The sequence below is a fragment of the Lagopus muta genome, chromosome 6, assembly GCF_023343835.1.
Source record: "Lagopus muta isolate bLagMut1 chromosome 6, bLagMut1 primary, whole genome shotgun sequence".
In the NCBI taxonomy this organism is placed as follows: domain Eukaryota; kingdom Metazoa; phylum Chordata; class Aves; order Galliformes; family Phasianidae; genus Lagopus; species Lagopus muta.
This window is the reverse complement of record NC_064438.1, coordinates 3,081,440-3,102,850: the sequence shown is the minus strand read 5'-3', so window position 1 is coordinate 3,102,850 and position 21,411 is coordinate 3,081,440. Positions and strand designations below refer to the sequence as shown.

General features: G+C 38.6%; 1 protein-coding gene across 6 annotated transcripts in view; it reads left to right on the top strand.

The window, feature by feature from the left end:
* Window positions 1-21,411, top strand: part of ANO3 (anoctamin 3) — a 200,988-nt gene that overhangs the window by 102,083 nt on the left and 77,494 nt on the right. Inside the window, exon 2 of one of the 6 annotated variants that reach the window (XM_048948255.1) lies at window positions 2,760-2,957. The exons of the other annotated variants lie outside the window; for them this stretch is intronic. The gene's annotated coding sequence lies outside the window, so the exon portion shown is untranslated. The remainder of the gene's footprint in view (window positions 1-2,759; window positions 2,958-21,411) is intronic. 6 annotated transcript variants of the gene reach the window in all.

Genomic DNA, 21,411 nt, shown 5'->3' with positions numbered 1-21,411 from the left:
CTATGTAATTTATTGTGGTCTGCTTTCCTTCCTTCCCATCCTTGCTTTCAGGTTTTAGATGACAAAAGCTTTTCTAGTTTGCCTGTCAGCTTTCCAACACTCTCTGTAGAAGACTGTGCCGTTAAGAGGAGCATCAGAGAGGAATTTATCTGTGCTCCTCAGAGCCCTTCAGGTCTTCCAGAGAGGCAGGGAGAGAATGAGCAGCCAGAAAGAAGGGCAGAGCTTTAGTAGCAGTATCTTACTGTTGGATATGAGAAGCTATTTCTTCCCCTGCACTCATCTGGGGTCCTGACACAGCCCATTTCTGTCTGCTTGGGAGATTGGAGTTCATTACCAGCATGCTCATTAAGCTGCCAAATGTACATTTATATTTTATATGTCCTGTGCATGCATCCGTACCTCAGAGAGAGGAAGCAACCATCAACAGAAAGATGCTGGCCTCTTAAACCATTGGTCTTACATTAATTATGTGAGCATTAATATGCCATGAGGAAGCAAATCGTGACAGCTGAATTCAAAGCACTGGCAGCTTTGTCCAGAATACTAACTAAATTTCGTCAAGAATATCCTCAAAATAAATGCTCTTAGGAGTAATGCGTTTTAGTTTAGAGATTTTTAGCCTTGAATCTCTTCGTTTTAGCTTCACCAAGGTATTTTGCTCTTTTTTCCGCTCTTCATTTAAAATTCACTGTTTTGAGGACTCAAAAGGGGGAGGAACAAAACTCCTTTAGCACATTTTGCTTTTGCTCATTTCTCCTGTTCATTTTTAATCGCTGTGTTTATGATATAATTTCTTGTAGTTTCCTATAGAAAGATATGTACTGATATAGTTTTGGTTATAAGCTTTCTTTTCAGTTCTGCATCTCCTTCCATTTCTTCTTGTGATGATCTATCTTCTATAAACATAAGGTCTTCATTATTGATTCTGTTGACATTTCTTGTTATATTTGATAAATAGTTGAATGCAGAAGTCAAGTTTTAAAAAGAATGGAGCTTAGAATTTGACTATCACTATTGATGAAGATATATTTTAGGCTACACAGGAATTGTTCAGTTAGCAATTTTGTAATTTTTTTAAATGTTGATGGAAACGAGTCAGGAAGAAGATGTAAATGTGCATTAGTATGGCAGGCTGTCTCTCAAGGCATTCTGAACATTGCTGGGCAAGCAGATATCCAGATATAAGCGAGCACTTCCTTTTACATTGTCATTAGACAGTGCTTTTTTCTTTTTTGGTTTTTTGTTTTCCATTTTATTTTTTTCTGAAAAGCTGGCTCATGGATAATAATAAAGTTATAAATACCTATTGATGTCCCATAGTGCTAAGGAGTGGTGGAAAATACTGCACTGATGGGGACTGCATCAGCATCTATCAGCATCTATTTACTGTAGAGTAAAGCTCTATGGTACTGAGAGCAGAATGCTTGTTCTTTGTCCAAGTTTTAAAATGACCAAGTTTTAAAACAACCAGCACTGGTTGTCCAACTCTCTTCAGATCTGTAAGACATGCTTTTTCATTTTCCTTTTTTTTTTTTTTTTTCCACAAGAATTTGTAAATAGTTAAGAACTTGACCAGAAAATATGTCAGTCATAGACTGTGGCCAGAAAACATCTTGATATAGTAAATCTTCCCCCCCGCAATAATCCAGTAATGTGAATATCCAGTTGGTAAATACTTTATTACACTGTGTTATGGAAGCAGACAGAAATATTAATGGTTCTTATCCAAGAGCTTACATAGAAAAGGAGAAGATCCTCAGCCTGATAGCAGTATCTGTGGGAAAAAAATTTCTCAGTGCTGGAAAAAATTGCTACTTGTCAGAAGAGGAAAATGATGCTTTTATAATAAATGCCTCATGAGGTTTTATTCTCATAAAGAAATTATTGATTTGCAACCAACTTCCTATTTTTCTGTGATGAAATTCTCTCGGCTTAATACCAGTCTGTCTTGTAAACCCTTGAATAAATAATGCCCAGGAATTAGGCTTTGCATAGGTTTTAGTTTGTAGAAAAAAAGGAGATGTGGAGGCCACATCAGGATATGTGACAACTGCTTAAGGAACAGAGCTGTTGCACAGTCTCACCATTGTAGATAATGAAGAACAAAGGATGCAAAGTCCATTTTCCATAAGTGGTAATTTTTTGCACTTCTCAGTAGATCACTCAGCAATTCCAAGTCTCAATTTGCCTATTTTTATCAGTCTTACAAATCTTTACATTTTTGGCAGAACTCTAAAATAGGAAACTACACTTAACACTAACACAAGGTAAAAATTGCATACTTATCTTTAAAATAAAAGTGCATAAATGCTACAGAACTCTAGACTAAGCTGTCTGACCAGTAGAATATCCCTAACAAACCTTGTGAACATAAAAAGAAATAAAGTTTAGTGGGAGCAGCTCTCCTGTCACCTTGCTGTGTTAACCTTATAGGTAGAGAAGGTGGAGCTTTCTATTTTAATAGGCATTACTCATTGGCAGTCTGGCTAGCAAAGAAGGCTCCTTCTAGGAACCTCTGTGTGTCTGGGTGACAATGATTTCCTTTGCATCCTCTTACTCAAGCAGCAGAAGTTGACTGAAACTCTCATGTCATCACATATCTGCATCTCTCCACCGTTCAAAAGCAGACTCAAATCTTTACCATGTTCAAAAAATTGTATTCTGTTTGTGCTTAGCAAATCATTTCTATGATTTCAAACACAAGAAGATTGTTTTTCCACTACCTTATAGTGTGGTTTTATTTTGTCTTCCTCCTCCAGAAAGAGCTTTCCCTCTGTGCCATAAGAATGCGCTGGAAGCATGAGGGCCTAAAGTCTTCTGTGCTGACCTGGCTGGGACGGCCTCACTGGTCAAAATGGGATGTTTAAGGCCAGTGAAAGACAGTGTGCTGCCTCGTGGTTGTCTTGAGAATTATCATCGTTAAGCTTTTTGTTGAAGCTTTCTTGGATTGAGTCTTCGTACGTTTGCATTCTTTTTCACTGTGTAGGGATTTGCCTCTTTCAAATAGATTATCAGTGCTGGCAATTTTTTTAGTTCTATTCCTGATCCACCTGTTTTCTTTATTTTACACTAAACTGTTATTTGTGACTGGCAACAAGATTGCACAGAAAGAGAAGGCATTGGGACACACTCTCTCCTATTAATTGCTGTTCTTTAAAAATCTAATTTAAAACTATGCTGTAGCATGTCTGGGAAGATTTTTATTTTTTTTAAGTGATCCTCATATGCCAAATATATTTGTTTATGTATATGCAGGTTAAGAATAAGATTGTCTGATACTTGCAGTTCTGAGCATACTGTTGATATATTTTGAAGGCTAGAGATTCATTTAATACTTCACACAAGATTTTGAGGCAATATTTCTGACAATATGCCCAGTGTCAACTAAGCCCCATTATCTTCAAGCAAGGCAACTTATGACTAATGTCAACAACTATTACTTTTTCACCTAGCTGGAGACCTAGGAAACATAACGGCGTATAGAAGGGTGCTATAAATGTTTGCTGTATCATTAGATAAACTTCTGGATCCATTTTTGTTGTCTAAGCAAGTTGTGGTCAAACAGTTGATTTTGGCAGCCAGCTGGACATAATGATTTGTCTGCATTACTGGATCAAAAAAAAGAAGTGAGACTAGTTTGAAGTCTTGTTAGCAAATGCTCTCTTCGTGTCTTTTTTAGCATAGATCCTTATTAGGGATAGCTCTCAGGAGGAGAGAGTGCCTGCTGACATGGGGTTATTATATGCCTGGAATTGTATAGACATGAGCTTTTGCTGAGTATTATGGCTATGACCAGTGTGCAGGGATTTAAAAAAAAAATAAAATAAAAAAGGCAGATTTTGGACCAGGAATCCTCAAGGATATTGAAGCATCCTTATTTTTGAGATCCCTTTATGGTTGGTCTCTGATTAATACGTGTATTAATATATGGATACATTTATTCAGTAGGTGCTATTCTGGTGTTTAAGGTTTTCCTGAGTCAACATGATGGTCACAACTCTTCACAGTTTGGTGTTGGTCCCTAGGTCCACACACTGCAGTGAGTTGTTAGGATGTTTTTTTCCAGCCAGGTATCGCTCTTTTGAAAGCTGTATAGTGGTATTCTTTTTGACTTATGGTACAACTGTGAAGCTTAGAAAATCTTGAAGGTAGTGTGAATTTTACTGACCATTCTTCCCTTTTATTGCAAGATTCCAAACCTTGTGACATGACTCATCCATGCATGCATAAGCCAGTGATGTTTTAGACTGTTTGCTGCGAGTGTATTGTGTGTCTATCTGAGTAGGCTCGGAATGATTGATTCTTGTTGCTCTGAGCTACAAGGTGACTGTTAGGTTAACGTGTTCTCACTGCTTATGATATCACTGCATCACTTACTTTGAAGTCTATCTTAATAAAAATATTAAGAATTGAAAAAAATGAGTATGCATATGAGCCTTTAAGTGGAATGAAGTAGGTTAATTGCCAAATGTCAATTCTGCCATCTAACTGGTGCCAGCTATGTTTATAGTTTCATATCCACCTTTTTTTCTGCTTCCCTAAAAGTTAAAACCTAAAAGTGGGGAAAAACCCCACTTTTATTGAACTAGTTCCAAATTCTAAAATAGAAGTACTAATTATTGAAAGATCAGTAATTACCCGTAGATTATCTGTCATTAGAGGTACACTCTAATTTTGCGTTGGATGTAACTCCCATACTTTTAATTACACAGAGTACGTAATGATATTAGTAATTCTACCAGCAAGATCTAAGGGCAAAGTGAGGCAAGTTTTGCAGCGATAGAGATAATATCTTTCGTTAGCTAGTGTAATTAGAAAGGTTAGACAAGCTTCTAAGCATGTAAGCACTTTGCAAGTCTTAAGTAAAAATTGCAAACTTCAAATGTAAATGTAAAAAGTTGAGGTTAAATTAATAATGTACATTAAATTGCATCCCCTGCCTTTTCTTTCACAAGATCTACTTGATGTAACTGAATTTTAAGGTTATCATAAGCTTTTTACTATTTGATAACTCAAATTCCACTGCAGTTCAAAATGTTATGCTTTGATATTACAAAGCTGTGCGCACACTTGTTCTATTATAGGAAAGTTGGACATGAATGAACATCGCTTACAAAGTCTTGGATGTCTGTCTGTTAACCTCGAGTACATCAGTAGAGCTCTCAGCTAATGGGTGGGATTCCATATTATTGAATGGAGGCTACATATATAGATAGCACTGTAACCCTTAGGTAAAAGCGAGGTTGAAACTTTGCCTGTCTGTGTTTCTGGATGTGAAAGCACATCGTTGAGGGTTAATAAAAGTGTTGAGTTGTGGATTTGTCAATGGTTTACAGCTGGTTTGGCTCGGTTCCATGATTAGTGGAGCAGGGAAACTCTGTTTCAGAACATGTTCCACTGAATTTTATGCATCTCCTACTGCAGTGGCTGCTGAGAGCTGTTCTTTACACTCTTTTTTTGATACACGTTTGAATTTAGCATCAGTGAATTTTTTCTGCTTATCATATACTCCAGGATGTTCCCCAGAGACAGCTTCTCTTTCTTGTCTTAAGCATAACTTTTTTCTCCTCCTGCACACTATCAGCCTTCTACTTTCCATAAATCAATGCTTCCACTGTAACTAAATATTTTAACTAGCAGATAAAAAATGCAGTCGAATCAACTGTGATCTATTTTTTCTGTTAGCACTAGATAACTCCCTGGCAAAAGGAAAACAAAAAAAGCATTTGATATAGAGTATAATTCCATCAGTTTTGCCATTTTCTTATCTTGTAAAGTAATTTCACTTGATTTGACAGCAGTATTTTGTATGAAAAGGTGTTGGATTCAGAAATCGCTAAGGAGAAGGACTTGAACTTTTATTTTTAGACTCGACTCTGAATTATTTCTGGAGTCAAATGTATGGCTTCTTATTTTCTCTGTCTGGGTTTCAGACCATGAAGCAGTCACCATCCTACACTGTTAAATTACTTCTTGCAGGGTGCAAGAAATATGTAATCTTGAACATATTTTGAGACAAAATATTGAGTGCTCTCTTAGTTCTGTGGTATCAACTGCAACACTCAGCTCAGTGTCATCAGCAAACTTGCTGAGTGTGTCCTTGTTCCTTCTGTCCTAGGACACTGATAAAGATGTTGAAGAGCTCCGGTCCCAAAATGGACTCCTGGAGAATTTAAATCTTAAAAGACAGAGTAATGTGCTTGATAGGTTTAGCAGGGTGCTTGGTTTGTCAGCACAGTCAAGTACAAAGGCAAGCTCAGACTTTTGTAGCTGGATCCTGTTGTGTGTGTTCGGTGGAAGGGCATTACCAGGAAAGACCTAAGTCACTTAATTTCTCATGTGTGTGTGTGATGTTCCATCTTTCTATGAGAACAGATGCAGTGGATAGTGTGAGAAGTGATAGTGACAGTGATTAAAACATATTTGTGCATGGGTTTGATATAGAGAAATAAGAATTGTGTTCCAGTTGAGCAAGTTTGCCATTTTTATAAGGTTAAAAAACATTAATAAAGTACATTAGTTTTGATCTTGTAAAAGACATTTTTTGTGAAGGGAAAAACATCTTACAGTAATGCAGAAATTAAATCAGATGCAAAGATGAATATAGAATGCTTGCACAGTTCTGTACAGTTTGCTTAATTGTGCTTGTTGAAAGGATATCATTTTCTTTTTAAATCCTAGGCTTTGAAAGAACACAGATTTTTTTTTTTTTTTTTCAGATATTTAACCTTTAGAGTTCTTAAGTGCTTCACTAATGATCTCAACTTTTCCCCTGTAATTTCAGAAAATGATAAAATTGCCGTTTGTTAAAATAGCTCTATACACCTCCACAACATGTCTTATGACACATTGAGCTGTCTTACGTGGGCCTGATGTACAAGCAGGTGACTCGAGATCGGCACAAAGGTTGCTGAAGGAGGCTAAAGAAAGCCTTCTAATTAATGAGCAGGATTTTTGTCAGATCTTGCTCTAGGAAGCCTTTGTCACATGCAAAATGTCTAAGTCATTGAAAGCTAGCAGGGAACCACACCACAGTTGGTAAAGAAAAAGTTCTTTCGTTCCGCAGCATTTAGCAGCTGAGGTGCTCTGCAGCCAAAATTCTCAGGCAGTCCATGGTTGCATGCCGATGAAATCTGTATTTGTCGTCTGCTGCCAGTTCATATCCATCCTATAAGCAACAAAACCACATCTCAGTTTGTTTCAGTGTGTGCAAACAAACGTGTCAGAACCAAAACTACATTTCACTTCCACAAGAAACTGTCAGTTGGGGTTTAGGAAAATTTTCTCTTCCTCTAGATGTCACAACTTGCCAGTTCTTCTGGGCCTTACATCAGCTTCTCAGCCACCTTTTGTGTGTTTCTCTTCCTGTAGCCTCAAACATGAAGTCATCCATTCCTGTACCTCATCTACAGGCTTTTAGGAGAGAAATTAGTATAGCTCTGGTTCTAAAGAGTTGTGTGCTACTTGAGTTTTACTGTTTTTATCACTTCATGCAACAAATATGTCAGTGATGACATTTCCATCGTTAAGAGTTCTGGAGTTGTACTAGACTTTCGCACTGAAAAGTAGAACTATTGAAGAAGCAAATTCAAAAATCATTGTCCTAGAAGTGCTTCTGAGCCAACCCCACCATCCAAAGGTGATTCAGAAGAATCAAAATCCTTATCTTGGTCTAGAAACACGGAAGTCTTGTCTGGGTGAGGGTCCTATGCAAAACCTGGCTGCACAGTAAGTGTTTCAGGCGTATTCCTCGTGTGCCACATTTTCCAGTAATGAGGCTTAAACCTTGTAAAAAGGTGTGTTTTTAGTTGCAGCTGTTATTAATTAGGCTAAATACCAATTGTTTTCATGAGATAGTTAATTGGTACAGTCATTAGTCATGCCAGATGTTGAGATCTCCCAGTGTTTCAGATCCTTTGTTTTAATCTTACAAGGAGCTTTTTTAAAGTGGTACTGAAATACATGCAGTTTTCCTGCAAAAATCTTTTGAATTTAACGGTATATCCAAAGTGTTTCAGATAACCATGTGTCAGACAAAAAGCAGCTGAAGAACAAGCTGTCAATATAAGAAATAATAATGATGATGATGATAAAAATAATGAAACATTGAATTCCCTCAAGACTGAACTTGGTTATTTGTTGACAGCAAAGTTATTTCATGCATATTGGTGGCTTTGGGTGCTTGAATGTAATTGGGTCACTGATTATAATGTTGCAAAGTAAATAATTAAAAATAGTTTTGTTTTTATTGCACCTGCTATATGCAGATAGATATTATATATATATATATATACTTGCTAGATGCAAGTAGGAAACATGCCAGTTAAGAAAGGACAAGCAGCTGGAATGCATTCACCTTGCCTGCCTTTTCCTTCTCCCATCTTATATTAGAAATAAGACTTAAAAATAATTTTATTTCCTAACCAGTAATATTTTTAAATATTTTGGGGCCCTCTCTTGAGGGTTAAAATTAAGTAAAGTCCACAAAATTATCATTCAATTAAGTGCCAAGAGCGAGCACCAGCCAGCCACTGCAAGCTTCTAAAATGAGCCATTGGAACATTGAAGTATTTGCTGGTGTAATCGATTCAGAATATGAAATCTATATAGGGCAATATTAATTAAAACTGAAGTTGTTTCAGGACATCTTCCTGGTTGCTGCACAGTCACGATTCCATTAGTGCAGAGCAAAGGACTGTGGTGAAAAACCATGGGGACACAAGGGAGCTGTGGCAGCAGCACTTTCAGCACACAGACTGCATTAAAGAATGAGGCAAAGAAAACCCCAAACGTCCAAGTGATGCTATTCAGCTACAAAGTTTAACTCGTGTGACAAAGGATAGTGCTAGAAAGATGTTCCCATAGTTATAAATCAGCCATATAAATACATTTCAGTATGTTTTAACCTGCTTTGCATAATTAAAATATGCACAGGTAATATTTACCATTGCACTGTACTGCATTGCATCAGTCGGAACTCTGCAACCAGAATATTTTGGATTTAATCTTCACTGTACCTTAGTACCTGAGATTTAGTAGGTACTTGTCAGAACACAAAGCATGTGTTCAGAAGCCTGGGAAGACCTGAAGGGCTTTGGCAGTATTGTGCTATACACACTCTGTCATTGATTCACCAAAATACTATGAGAAACAAAGTGTGCTTTGTTTCTTTGGGATGACTTTTTCGGTTTTCACTGAAAAGTTTTCCAAGTATATAGCTGACATTAATGAAGAACACTGTAAATGCTTCAGTAAATAAAACTGCTTAGTAACTAGCCAGCTAGAATGTAGAGATTATTCTTCAGAGTGTAGGAATCAAGAAGGGCATTGACTGCACTTGGAGCCAGAAACCCATTTCTCTTCCCGAAGTACCAAGGCTTCTAATTTCTTCCATTATTTGTAAAGCTACTTATGAACTTGAGCATTCTGGAATGTTCATGCTACCTAAATCTCAGTAGTCCAGTGCCCAGATACAGTGTTTCTATTAAAGAATCCAATCGGTAGCTGTCTTATACCACTAATGCTTGCGAAAGTGAACAGTACTGATCCTGCTGAGCAGAAGGGTTGTATTGTGACTTTAGCTGCTAGCTCAGAGAAGGGTACTTGCTCTATTCACTTGTTACATGGTGTGGATGATTGTCACAGCTCCCTGAATGCAGAGACTTAATTTCAGCATGAATGATGTTCGTGCTGAAGGGATTGTGGCTATTTTCTGTATGCGGGATGTGAGAATGCATGGCCGTTCCTCTCAGACTGGTGAAAAAGCTTGCATCCTTCTCCACTGCCTCATATTGTGAAGCCATGCTGCAGTTGTGCAGCCATTTCTCCCTACAGCTATCTTCAGATGGAGCTCAGTTCTCAGAGTGCTATCCCACATGGTGCATTTACATAAGAAAAAAGACAACACAGACATCAAAACTCTGAGTAGCAGCATTCAGCTTTTGCTTGCAGTTGGTCTCTTGTGAGCATGGAGACTTTGTCAGGAGCTGGAAGCTGTCTGCCTGTTCACTTTCCCACAGCAGGCACAAGCTCACCTCGAAGCCGAATGCAGGGATCCAAGTGTCCAGCTGCGTTACCTGGTCAGGGACAGAAAGACAGCGTTGATAGTTTTTGCACTTATTTCTTTTTTTTTTTTCCCCCAAGATTATACCAGGGCCTGCTAACTAATTTGATATGTCTTTTACAAATAAGTTTGAAAGATGGCTGAGACCTCGCCTAGATTCCCAACGGTGGGAGTGTAGTTTGTGTGTGGTGTGTCAGGCACCAAATAATGGTTGCAATCATTCAAATGCATTTAGTTATAAAATTTTCATTCTATCTAAAGGACTATAACAAAATATAGAAATACCGAATCTACTGACCAGATAATATTACTAATAATCATTTATAATACCTCATTTGTATCTTGTACGTGACTTTATTTCATCCAGTCTCTCAAAGAAGCAACGCACCAGTGAAGTGGGAATTGTCAGCAGTGTAGTTCTGGGCACCGTCTCAGATTTATCTCACTTTACTCAGAAGGGTGCCTTGCATACAAAGTGACCTTTACCAGCCATTGGGCAGCAGTCACGGCTTTAAATCTAGGCACGTAAATGGGTTGTACAGAAAGCCAGGGGTAAGCATTTGTACAGGTATGTATGAATCTGAACAGCCTTGCTTCACTCCGTGCTGTAGAAGGATACCAAAGGAGAACAGCTTATATAATAGTGACTATAACTCAGCGTAAAAGCAAAGTCTCCTCAGGGATGATATGAACGTTTAAGAGAATAAGAACAGGCTTTAAATATATTATGGCAGAGTGCCAAACAGCAGCTCCAGTTGTCTTTCTCAAAAGCTTGCGCCCACTTAGCTATATGTACTGACCTGTCTTTCAAAGAAAAGAACTTGAAAAATACATAAATAATTGATTTTAAAAGCTACCCACAATGTGTTTCCTTTCTATGTGGAAAGAGATTTCAGAGAGTAAATGGGATAAAAGGATATAGCCAGCTTTCCAAATTTAACCCAGGCAGTTCTCCTTTTCTTTCCTTCTTTTCTTCTGAGCATACTCTTCAGCAATAGTAAGCCAAAATAATAGTGCTGGAAGTCATTGAACTTGGAAACTCATGAAGAAGTGATTGCTTAAATGACTCTGTGTTGGCTTCACTTGACATTGTGTTTTCTCCCAGTGGGAGAAATGCCCGTAATAATGCAGTCTGCGTTAATATCTGAAGGGAGCAGCATGCTCAGACTTCCTCAGATTTTGAGTTCTTTTTTGCAGTCCTTTTCTGCTTTCACACTGATGTATTGATGTTGTGCCTTCAGCATGCATTTGGCTGAGCGCACAGTGGTGCTGGCCACAAGCATAACCAGGATCTGGCTCTTCACTTTTGATTGGCAGAAATTCTCATAAAATGATCAGCAAATCATAAAAGGTCATCGAATTTTGAAGCATCTAAACATTTTCTTTTGCAGATAAGTATTAGGAATCTCTCTCAATGGTTTCCCCAGTGTTGATAGAGGAGTCCATGCGTTCCAGAAAAAAATGCAGCCAATCTCCGGCAAAAGGTTTTGCCTCCATATGAACTTTAAGGGAAAATCCCATCCTTGTTTGATGCCATCTTTAGTACAGTAGGCCTCAACATTTCTCTCCTTCCACCACAGTGAAAGCTCTGATAGTAGTGAAGTCATGGCTAAGTGGAGTCATGAATTCTGCTCACTCCTCAGTATTTTGCAGAAGACAAATTATTTATTTATTAGTTATTATTGCAGTCTGTGCTTCTGATTTACAGTCAAAGTGAACAGAAATATATCTCACTGTGATGGCTTGTGGACGTTCTTGCTTTGGAAGTGTGAAAATGTCTGCTGGAAGTTTAAACCCTGGGAGAATAAAAAGCAGGAAGACCATTGTATTTCTCAGTCGCATCATTACTCAGCCAGGAAGCTTTGCTGGGGCAGGTGATAAAGGTGGCCAGGCAGTAGGCACGAGGCTTAGCACTCAATAGCTTTGGTGTTGGAATGCCTTAGCACATTGCAGATTGCCTTCCTCCTGAAGGCACTTTCTACATTACCTTGTGACAAATTGCTTGCGTATCTAGGCTTGAAAATCACTAATTCCAATCAGAATTAAATTCAAGCGTCTTGGATGTGTAAGATAAAAATCATGGTTTCTGAAGACAAAATTGATAGCTTTAAGGATGTATGCTTTAAACAAGAAAAAAGATAATATACGGATGTGGGAGTTGGATTGTAGTATTTCATTAGAGCTGTGTATTCTGTGGGATTCTGGCTGGTTTTCAAACACTGAGCTAAGCCCTCCTGTGCACAGAGAAGAATATAGATGATTTTGGTGAGCACAATTAGATTCATAATGACCTTTGTTTTTCTGCAGTGAATCCTTCTCAGTGTATATAGACTTTGAATCAGTTTTTCGTAAAGAACTCTAATGTTTCTCCTTTCATCAGGGATTTTTTATCAAGCCGATGACAGGCATGCAAGAAACACTGTTTTTTCTGATCCTGAACCCTTATCTTCACCCATCTCTACATCAGCCATGGGTAATATGATTTCATCTTAAATGTTCGTTTACAATATTAGGAGTGATTACAGCTTCATTCAGTGCTTTAGTTCTCCTTTAACAGATTTGAAATGATTTTCTTTAATTGAGTTTACTCTTCATCCATGAGAAGTATCACTTCACCAAATATACTGTGATTCTGTTTCTCAGCACTATACATGTAGTGTTTTTTTTTTTATGAAGCATTTGTTACCATGACAGTATTTAGAGGCATTTTGAAATGCATATAAGCTTATAAATACATATTACAAGTCTGCACAAAGAGATTTGAAGCCATTAGTGTCACTTTTGTAGATAAGTGTTTAGGGATTCTTAAAGCCTGGAATTATTTGACTGCTTTACGTGAAGAGCTATTAAATCCTCACATGAAATTCAGGACACATTTTTTTATGATGAAGGATTTGCTTGTCACAGAGCTCAGCAGCAAACTCAGTTGTGTTTTCTGAAGGTAGAAGAGAACTAGCAAGTTAAGCAGGAAGGAAGATTGGCTGGCCCTCAGCTGTGGAAGCGTACAAGAAAATCAAATTAAACATACCCCACTCCTTGAATTTCTTCTGGAAGGTTGCTGTACAGCTGAAAGAGTTAAAGCCTGCAGAACATTTCTGGTTGCATGCAAGGTGATGAACCCTAATGGACATATTATATAAGAACCAGGCCATCGGAAGGAACGACTTGGCTTCTTGTATCAAGTCTTTAAAAGCACCTCGTGAGTACATCTGGGGGATGGGCTCCTTTGGTTTCCTCAGGCTTTTCTATCTCTCCAGGTCATGGCAATTTCTCCTACTCATAGCTTTGGGTATCAGAGGTTGGAAAAGAACTTTCTTGAATCATTCATTGAAGGCGACTTAAAAATAATATATTGATTTTAGATTAATGTCAGGTCAAATGAAACTAGAAGAGGCAGTCTCAGTGTATTGAGCTAAAACTGAGGCGTCCATGGCATTACCTCAGATGCAGTAAAGATTATAAAAGTTGATAAAGGAATTACTAGGACCATAAATTGTAAACAGCCGATGCTTTTCACATTGTATTAACATAATGCTACGTTAGCTCTTTTTACTCAGTTATTACTGGAATTCCTTTCCTTTATCATTACATTATTTTTGCAGAGTGTACAGTGCTAATCAGTTAAGAAATGCCAGAATATTAGGTGCTTTCTGAAGCCTTAATTGCAGATACCGTATAGTACATCCTGCTGCATTTGATCAGCTCACTGGCAGTTGGCTGTAAAATAACCTGCAGACTCAGGGGACTCATCCAGACACTCTTGGGTGATGCTGAAGTCTGGGCTGCTGCCAACACACCTAGGCAGGGAAGCTTGAAGGGGACCTGTTAACAACTATCCCTGCGTGAGACTAGCAGGGTTTTCTAGAGAACTCTAGGATGTTCCTCATCCTTAAGTTATGTGTTATTTCTGTTGCATATTTTTCAATCTGTTCTAAACAAGAAAAAAAAAAAAACAAAACAAAACCAAAGAGAGGTAGTTGTTTAAAATGTCATTAAACGCTGTCTTAGGGCAAGTAATTTTGCCTGTCAAGAAGTCTCTCCTAGTATGGGACTTAACTAGTTTTCTTATGGCTCACTCTTATGCTTCCTGACCTCTGTGGAGAAGGAAAACCACTGATTGCTCTCTTAAGTACATAAGCTTATGCGTCTGACATTTGTTATCATGTCTTCCATCATTCTTTGCTTGACTGAACAATCCCAGTTTGTTCAATGCTTTTTTGTTTATCATGTGCTCACTTTAATTCAATCCCATATCCTCCTCTATAGTCTAAGTGATCATTTTTCCATTCTTAAAATAAATGCTAAGTATTTTAATACTTAGTATTTTAATACTTAATTTGTAGCATCATATATTTTTAATGATAAAGTCTCTCTCTCTCTCTCTCTCTCTAATCTTCATTCAGATTAGTGGCCAACTGCTTTTGAATCCAAGCAATGACAGTTTTAAAAATCTGAAATCAGAATTCTTGTAGAGAATCATGGAATCCTTTGAGTTAGAAGGGACAATTAAAGGTCATCTAGTAGAACTCCCCTGCAGTGCACAGGGACACCTACAGCTCCATCAGGGTGCTCAGGTTGGCCTTCTGGGCTGTGAGGGCACATTGCAGGCTCATGTCCATCCACCAGTACCTGCTGTGCTCTATCCTTTCGTGTCTCAGCTTTACTGATGGTGTGGCTGCCAGGACCCAGGTGCAAGACCTTGTACATGGCTTTGTGGAACCTCCTGAGGTTGTCCTGGGCCCACTGCTCTAGCCTGCCTAGGCTAGATAGATAGATAGATAGGCGGATAGCATCCCATTCCTCAGGGGTGTCAACAGAACCACATCCACAACTTGCTGTGGGTGCACTCAATCCCATGGATTAAAGAATCACAGGATAGAGTCATTGAATTGTTTAATCTGGGAAAGACCTGGAAATCGTCAAGTCCAACCTGCCCCTAACTTTACCATTTAAAGTATCATCAAAAGCTGTACTAACTCAAGATGGAGGTTGTAAAGCATATTTGTCCTCCATCACCAAGGTCTCTTCTGTTTTAGAGAGAAATTCAGGTTGCGTGATCTGGTTTGGCCCTCAGAAATACGTGCTGGTGTCCACTCATCCTTCTGCATTCCTTCTAGTCACTGGTAACAACCAACCGTCTTCAGATCCCTGTGATCTGAAGAGGTTATGAAAAATAATTCAAGCAAACTCTCTCAGGGAATTATATTCTCTTAGTAACCAATGTTTGCGTTCTTATCTCCAGGGTTTTTTAAGCAGAATTCCCTTTCCAGTCTGTTTCACTGCAGACACATGTATCCAGAAAATCGTCAGTCCATGGAACGGGACTATTAACTCTTTAATTATTAACTCTTTAATTCCCCTTCACATGATGTTATGATATGGAATACCAATAACAAAAACATAAAACCATGACAAATAGGGCACAAGGTTAAAATGTGGAGTATGGAATGAATGAAGCCATGTTTTTGGAACAAATTATTTAACATTTACCACAGATTTTGAGGAGTTTATGCTTTCACCAAGTGTGGGTGTATTTTTCTGCACATTTTAAAAGCAAAGATTTTGCGAATTCATATACCCCATTCTAAAACACGTGGGCAAGATATCTATTCAGTGAAAATGTCAGAAGAATTCTTTTTAACATTAGCAAATATGTTTTTCCCAATATTTTTGGAAAAAATAATTGTTTGCAACCAACGAAAAAAAAATGGAAAAAAATGTATATGTCTGTTTCACATGTGGTGTGCGCAGATTGAATGCCCTAGCTTGGGCTCATCACTGGGTTGTGTTCTGTGAGCAATGCTCCTGCCTGCATGGCCAAGGCCCCTGAGCAATTGAGGACAGATGGGCAAGGTGCAACAGCATCTGCTGAGGGAGAAGCCCTACAGAAAGTTCATGTGCCTTTCACTTGCATGGGGAGTATACATAAATCATTGCAAAGATGCTAGAGGAGTTCCTTAGCTTATTCCTCTTATGAGACAGATGACCAGATAAATGAAGGTTAAGAAAGAAATAAGACAGCTGCTCAGAAAGTATTGCCTCCAATTTATTATGTTGGTCCCCAACATCAGAAGCAGATGTTGGTGGTATGGCAGTAGGGGTTGAACCTTCCTGACAATATTCCTTTACGTTAATTGCACTTATTACAATTTAGTGCTATCTTATACCAAATTTCATTTTTACTTCAGTAAATTTACATATTTTGCTACTTAAAACCATTGAAGTTTCATTTGTATTTCGGTGCTTTTTCTCATGTCTTGGCCATTTTGTGACCTACCTGGCCATTAGAAACTACACTCAGAATTTGAAGTGCTTCTTACAGGACTCCCACTTTCTGCACAAGACCCATCCGTTCTGCTCAAAGCATGAAAACCTAACTCCAGCAGTACACAATGCTTTTAGCTTCTGCTATGTTGTCTGTTCATGCAGAACTGCCTGTTACTGTCTGCACTGATCTCTTTTCATCTTAGTGCTATCAAAATGTGAGAAGGTGTAGAGAGTTCTTTTTATTACTCTGTGGCAAAATGTTAAGCTTGATTTTTAACAAATTTTTTGCCTTTAACATTCACAGCACTTGCATTTTTCCACAATCTCTTCTTTTGTACCAGTCCATCTGCCAAGCATATACTAATCCTCATCAAAACTATTGGGACATTTACCTTAGAACACTAGTTTTATGAACACTTTCCAAAATACTCAGTATAATCCATAGCAGAATAATACACCAAAGCACATCTCTTCAGTCTGTTGACATGAAATCAGATTGTCATTCAGTTTCACTGCACCAATTTCCCATGGAAATGCTGCAAGGCTCAGTCAAGTTGTTCTTCAGGCCCCCTTCCACCTAACTGGAATTCTCAACCAGAATTTGGCAGGCATCAGATTTTCACCAGAACACGATCAACTTACTTGTTGGTTTCCTCTGAACTGGAATAGAAGTGGTGTGTACTCAACTGTGCATGTTCCAGCTTTGGGGTCAATTTCTGGAATTAAAATGCGAATTCAAGTAATCTGCAAGATGATTTAAGAGAGATGTAAAGCTGTTAGAGAGCATCTGAAGGAGGGCAACAAAGATGGTGAAGGGTCTAGAGGACAAGATGCATGAGGAGCAGCTGAGGTTCCATTGCTCTGTTGGTCCCAGAGCAGAGGAGCTCATAAGGAGTGGAGCACAGCGCTGAGCTCTGCTCTCTGTGACAGCATCAGGACCCGAGGCAACAGCATGGAGCTGTCAGGGGAAGGTCTAAATTAGGTTGTGAGACACTGCTTCAGACTTTCTGGCTTCTTGCTGACCGGTGGACAGAATGAAGGTGGTGAGTAATGGCGTTTCATATTCACCTCTCTGTGAAGGAGCTGCTTGCTGGAGAGCTTTCTTCTCCAAAAAATGGAAAAGGAAATAGAGCCCCTTGGTTGTAAAAGTGAGGCTCTGACATCCTGACTCCTGTTCCTTCTTGGGCTGCTCTCTCCTGATGTTTATTCTCCTTTGTTTAACTAACAAAGATGATAACTGGGCTCAAAACCCTGGGCACCTATTTATTTTATGATTGGTGCATTTAAGCACTGTCTTGCTCTATTAAAAGACAATAATGCACTTTCTTTCTTTTCCTTAACCTCATTATATTCTTGCCAAATCAACTCAGTTGTACTTATTCTGGTCTCCTGAGGATGCTCTCAGAAAGCATTTTCAGAATCTCAAGAACAGAGGCTGTGGAATAGCCTACTTTGAGGCAAAAATATAGCTTTCTAGAGATGTACTCTGTTTCTAGGTTTGGGGAGAACACATATTTTATTAGATTTCTGACATTTTCTGGCAGAAATATTTGTTAAATCTCTGGAGATAATCCAGACTTCTGAAGCTTTTTAATTCCCACATTCAATTAAGCCCAAAAATATTTTGCTTTATTTTCATGGGAAGTATTACTGGTGAGTCAGGCACAAATTTCATTCTGTTAAAGTTATGTAAGACCAGATATTCCTGAAGGCAGGCTTTGTAAAAGGTGCTGATTAAGGCTTTAGAATGCAGCCCTTTTTTAGAGCTATTTACTTAACTGTGCTTTTGATGGCAAGTAGACCACCATGGCAATTTTACTTTAAAACTAAGTTTCTCCTCACCTATGCCAGGAAAGATCAAATGTTTCAAAATGCTTAAGGTGCATCTCACAGACACAGGCAGTGTCAGGGAAGCACATAACGGTGCTTGCAGTAACGATCATGGGGTGGTCTCAATGTTTTCTACAAAAGGAACAGTAGTTGGCAATGTGTCTGCATTGCTTTGCAGCTTGCCTTGCTGGTGTGGTACTCAAAGCAACATTCAAATTTGTGTTCAGCTGAATGCAGTTTTTGTAGACCAAGAATCCCTTTATTCCTGGCATTTTAACACTCGCAGAAAAGCGGGCAAAAGTGCTAAAATAAAAGGCAGGATTTGATCAAATCGTAAACTTTAAGCACCCTTTTCTCCTAGGTGAGAGATTCCTTTAGTCATCCTGTGCTCGTATCCATGCTCATGCTAAGTGCCAGAGAAGTATTCTGCAGGGAAGGATGAATTAGATGCAGTTTAAACAGAAAAAACGTACTGTTTTTCAAGTCATGATCTTGCCTGTCTGATAGCAATCTTAATCCTTTGTTTCAACAATCTTGCTGCTGTGCTAATATTGCTACAGTACGCACAACAGACATTTTCACCACGTTCCAAAACTTTTGTGCTGGTCATTAGGATTTCCTTCATTGAAATCCCACATCTCCCATAAATTTGACAGGCAGTTTCTTGTCCTTTATAGCAGCTGCAAATATCCCTGACACGGCAATTATTGTTGTAATGTTGCAGTGGGAAAGGTCCAGGTTTGAGAAAACACCCCAGATAGAAGGAGAGGAAGGAAGAGGAGTAATTGCAGTAAATCAGTTCAGTGACCTTCTTTACGATGTCAACCACAAGCTGTTGGAATGTCAGAGATGAGCAAGCATTGGTTTGCAACAGCAAATGCCACCAAAGCTCACCAGTTGTGGAACTGGACTGGGATACTCCAGCAGAGAATGGATTAACAAATTAAATTTGCATTGTGAAGGCAGATCATGCAACTGTGTGTAAATGTGCCACGAGATTATTCTGTTGTGACTCCTGCACAAGCAGAAGCTCCTTTATGTTAAGGAGTCTGTATTAAAAGGCACAGAGTAAGAGATCTGTATTAAAAGGCACACATACAGTAAGAGATGCTCACTGTAGTAATTTCCATTTAAATTGAGGCAGTCTTATAAAATAATTGTACTTTTTAAAATATACAGATCACTTAAATTGTTAAAATTGAATGACAGTGTGTATTATTTGCATTACGTTATATTATTTTTGCAGTAAAATGGTTCATCTTTTTACATACAGTGATTTCAATAAGGATGGAAACATTTTTTTTTTTTTTGCCAGCAGTTCTGATGATGCAGTAGGATCTATGATTACTGATCATATATGACTGCTTAAGAAACTGAGCGTTAAAGCTATCCAGCATAATTACCAAATCCATCTCTTCCTATATTATTCTGGAGCACCCATTCCTCTAGCTGGCATAGCTTTGGTCTCATAAACCTGTCTGGGCAGCATGGCAGACGCTGCCTGGTCAGCTGTGTTTGAGCAGAACAAAGCTGGGGCCATAGCCCAGTGCCCCTCCATGTGCTGCTGGCACAGAGCCTTCATTTCAGAAGCATTAAGAAGCAGAGTCCTGTCTACTCATAATTACTGAATGGCCTGTGGTACCTTTGGAGGCAGCAGGAGTTTACCTCTGTCTGCTTTAACCTCACATTAGCACTGAATTGAGCAAAGCATGGTGTGTGAGCTTGGGAAAGTCATGAAATGAAAGACCTTTTCAACCCTTAGCCATTGTAGGTAAATATCAGAATCAAAGGCCTTTCATCATGGAGTCCTATGCTGAGTTTCAGAGAAGAGATGTACAACTTTCTTCAAGCTGCACGGATTTTTTTGAGGAAGATGCCTCAGAAATTCATGGCACTCCAAGCAGCAGAGATATTTCTATTTCCTATTTCTTTCCAGCGCAATTGGAGAGGGTAAAGTACAACATCAGGAGATAAAGATTTAGAAGAATTTGCTGCAGTGTAAATTACGCTGCAATTGCAACAGAGAAATAGTGTAGTAAAATGGGCTCTCCCCACTAATCTTTTGAGAATTCTTGGCGTTTACAGCAATCACAGATCTGTTGGCCCCATGCAGACAGAAGGCCTCAGTGCTCTCTGTAGGCAAGCCATAAGGAAATCCATCGCAGAGGTAAAATGTACATTTAAACTCAGCATTTGAGAAAGTGCTTGGCTTTTGTCGTGCCCTCTGAAAATACATAGGGCAGTTTTTTGAAAACACTGAGAATCAGTTCCACAACATCCAAACGTTAATGCTGAATTAAACAAGTCTGACATCTATTCGAAACGAATGTTTTAAGAGGACCCAATGCCTTGGCCCACGTGTTACTTGTAACATGCATTGTGAGAGTTAATATCCAGACAAAAAATATGTGCCACTAATAAGTGGTGGGATATTATTTTCCTATTCCAATCATTTCCTGGCTTTGCCAAAGCTTTGATTTGATCAAAGCTTTGCCACGTTGCTTTTAATAGTTAAGTGAAGCACAGCGAGATGTCATTTTGAGACAAAGTAATTCATTTTTGACACAGAAAACTCAATTCTGAGCGTTCATTGAGGCGTTCTCTTCCAGTGTCCATATTTCCATGGGAAGAGCAAGGTCTCCAAGAAGCTCCTTCCCTGTAGCGAGCAGTTTCTTTCAGTGCTTCCAAAAAGAGAAACAAGATATTGAACTTTCAGTAGCAAGAAAAAAAATAAGGGCAATGCAGATAGTAAAGCAAGTTACTGTCTTTAATGACTCTTGCTTTCATGTGAAATATCTACTGTGCAGTGAGTACATGTATTTTAATTGCTATTAAAAGTTTCATGTTTACATTTCCATAGTTTTGTGTAATTAAAGTAATATGAGACATTTTCATAATGCTTGAGATAATAAAAAATAACGTTCCTGTAGTGTATTAAAGTCTAAATCTTACGTTGTAAGAGTGATAATGTCAACAAAGATGATGTGTCTTATCAGTGTGTGTTGATGAACGATTCTGTAGTGGGTTGATGACAGGGGAAGTTCTGAGCACTGTGAGTTGGGCAGTGGCTGACTGAGCACCTGGGAAAGAGTATTTCAAGTAGAGTGACCATAAATCATATCTTTTATTCCCCTTATTTCTTGTCAGTAAAGCATCATCGGTTCTACTTGCCTAGACAAGTGTACTTGGATTATTTACTGTCCCCCTGTGAATCCATAGAAAAAGTAGAAATTTAAGAAATTATTGTGTTA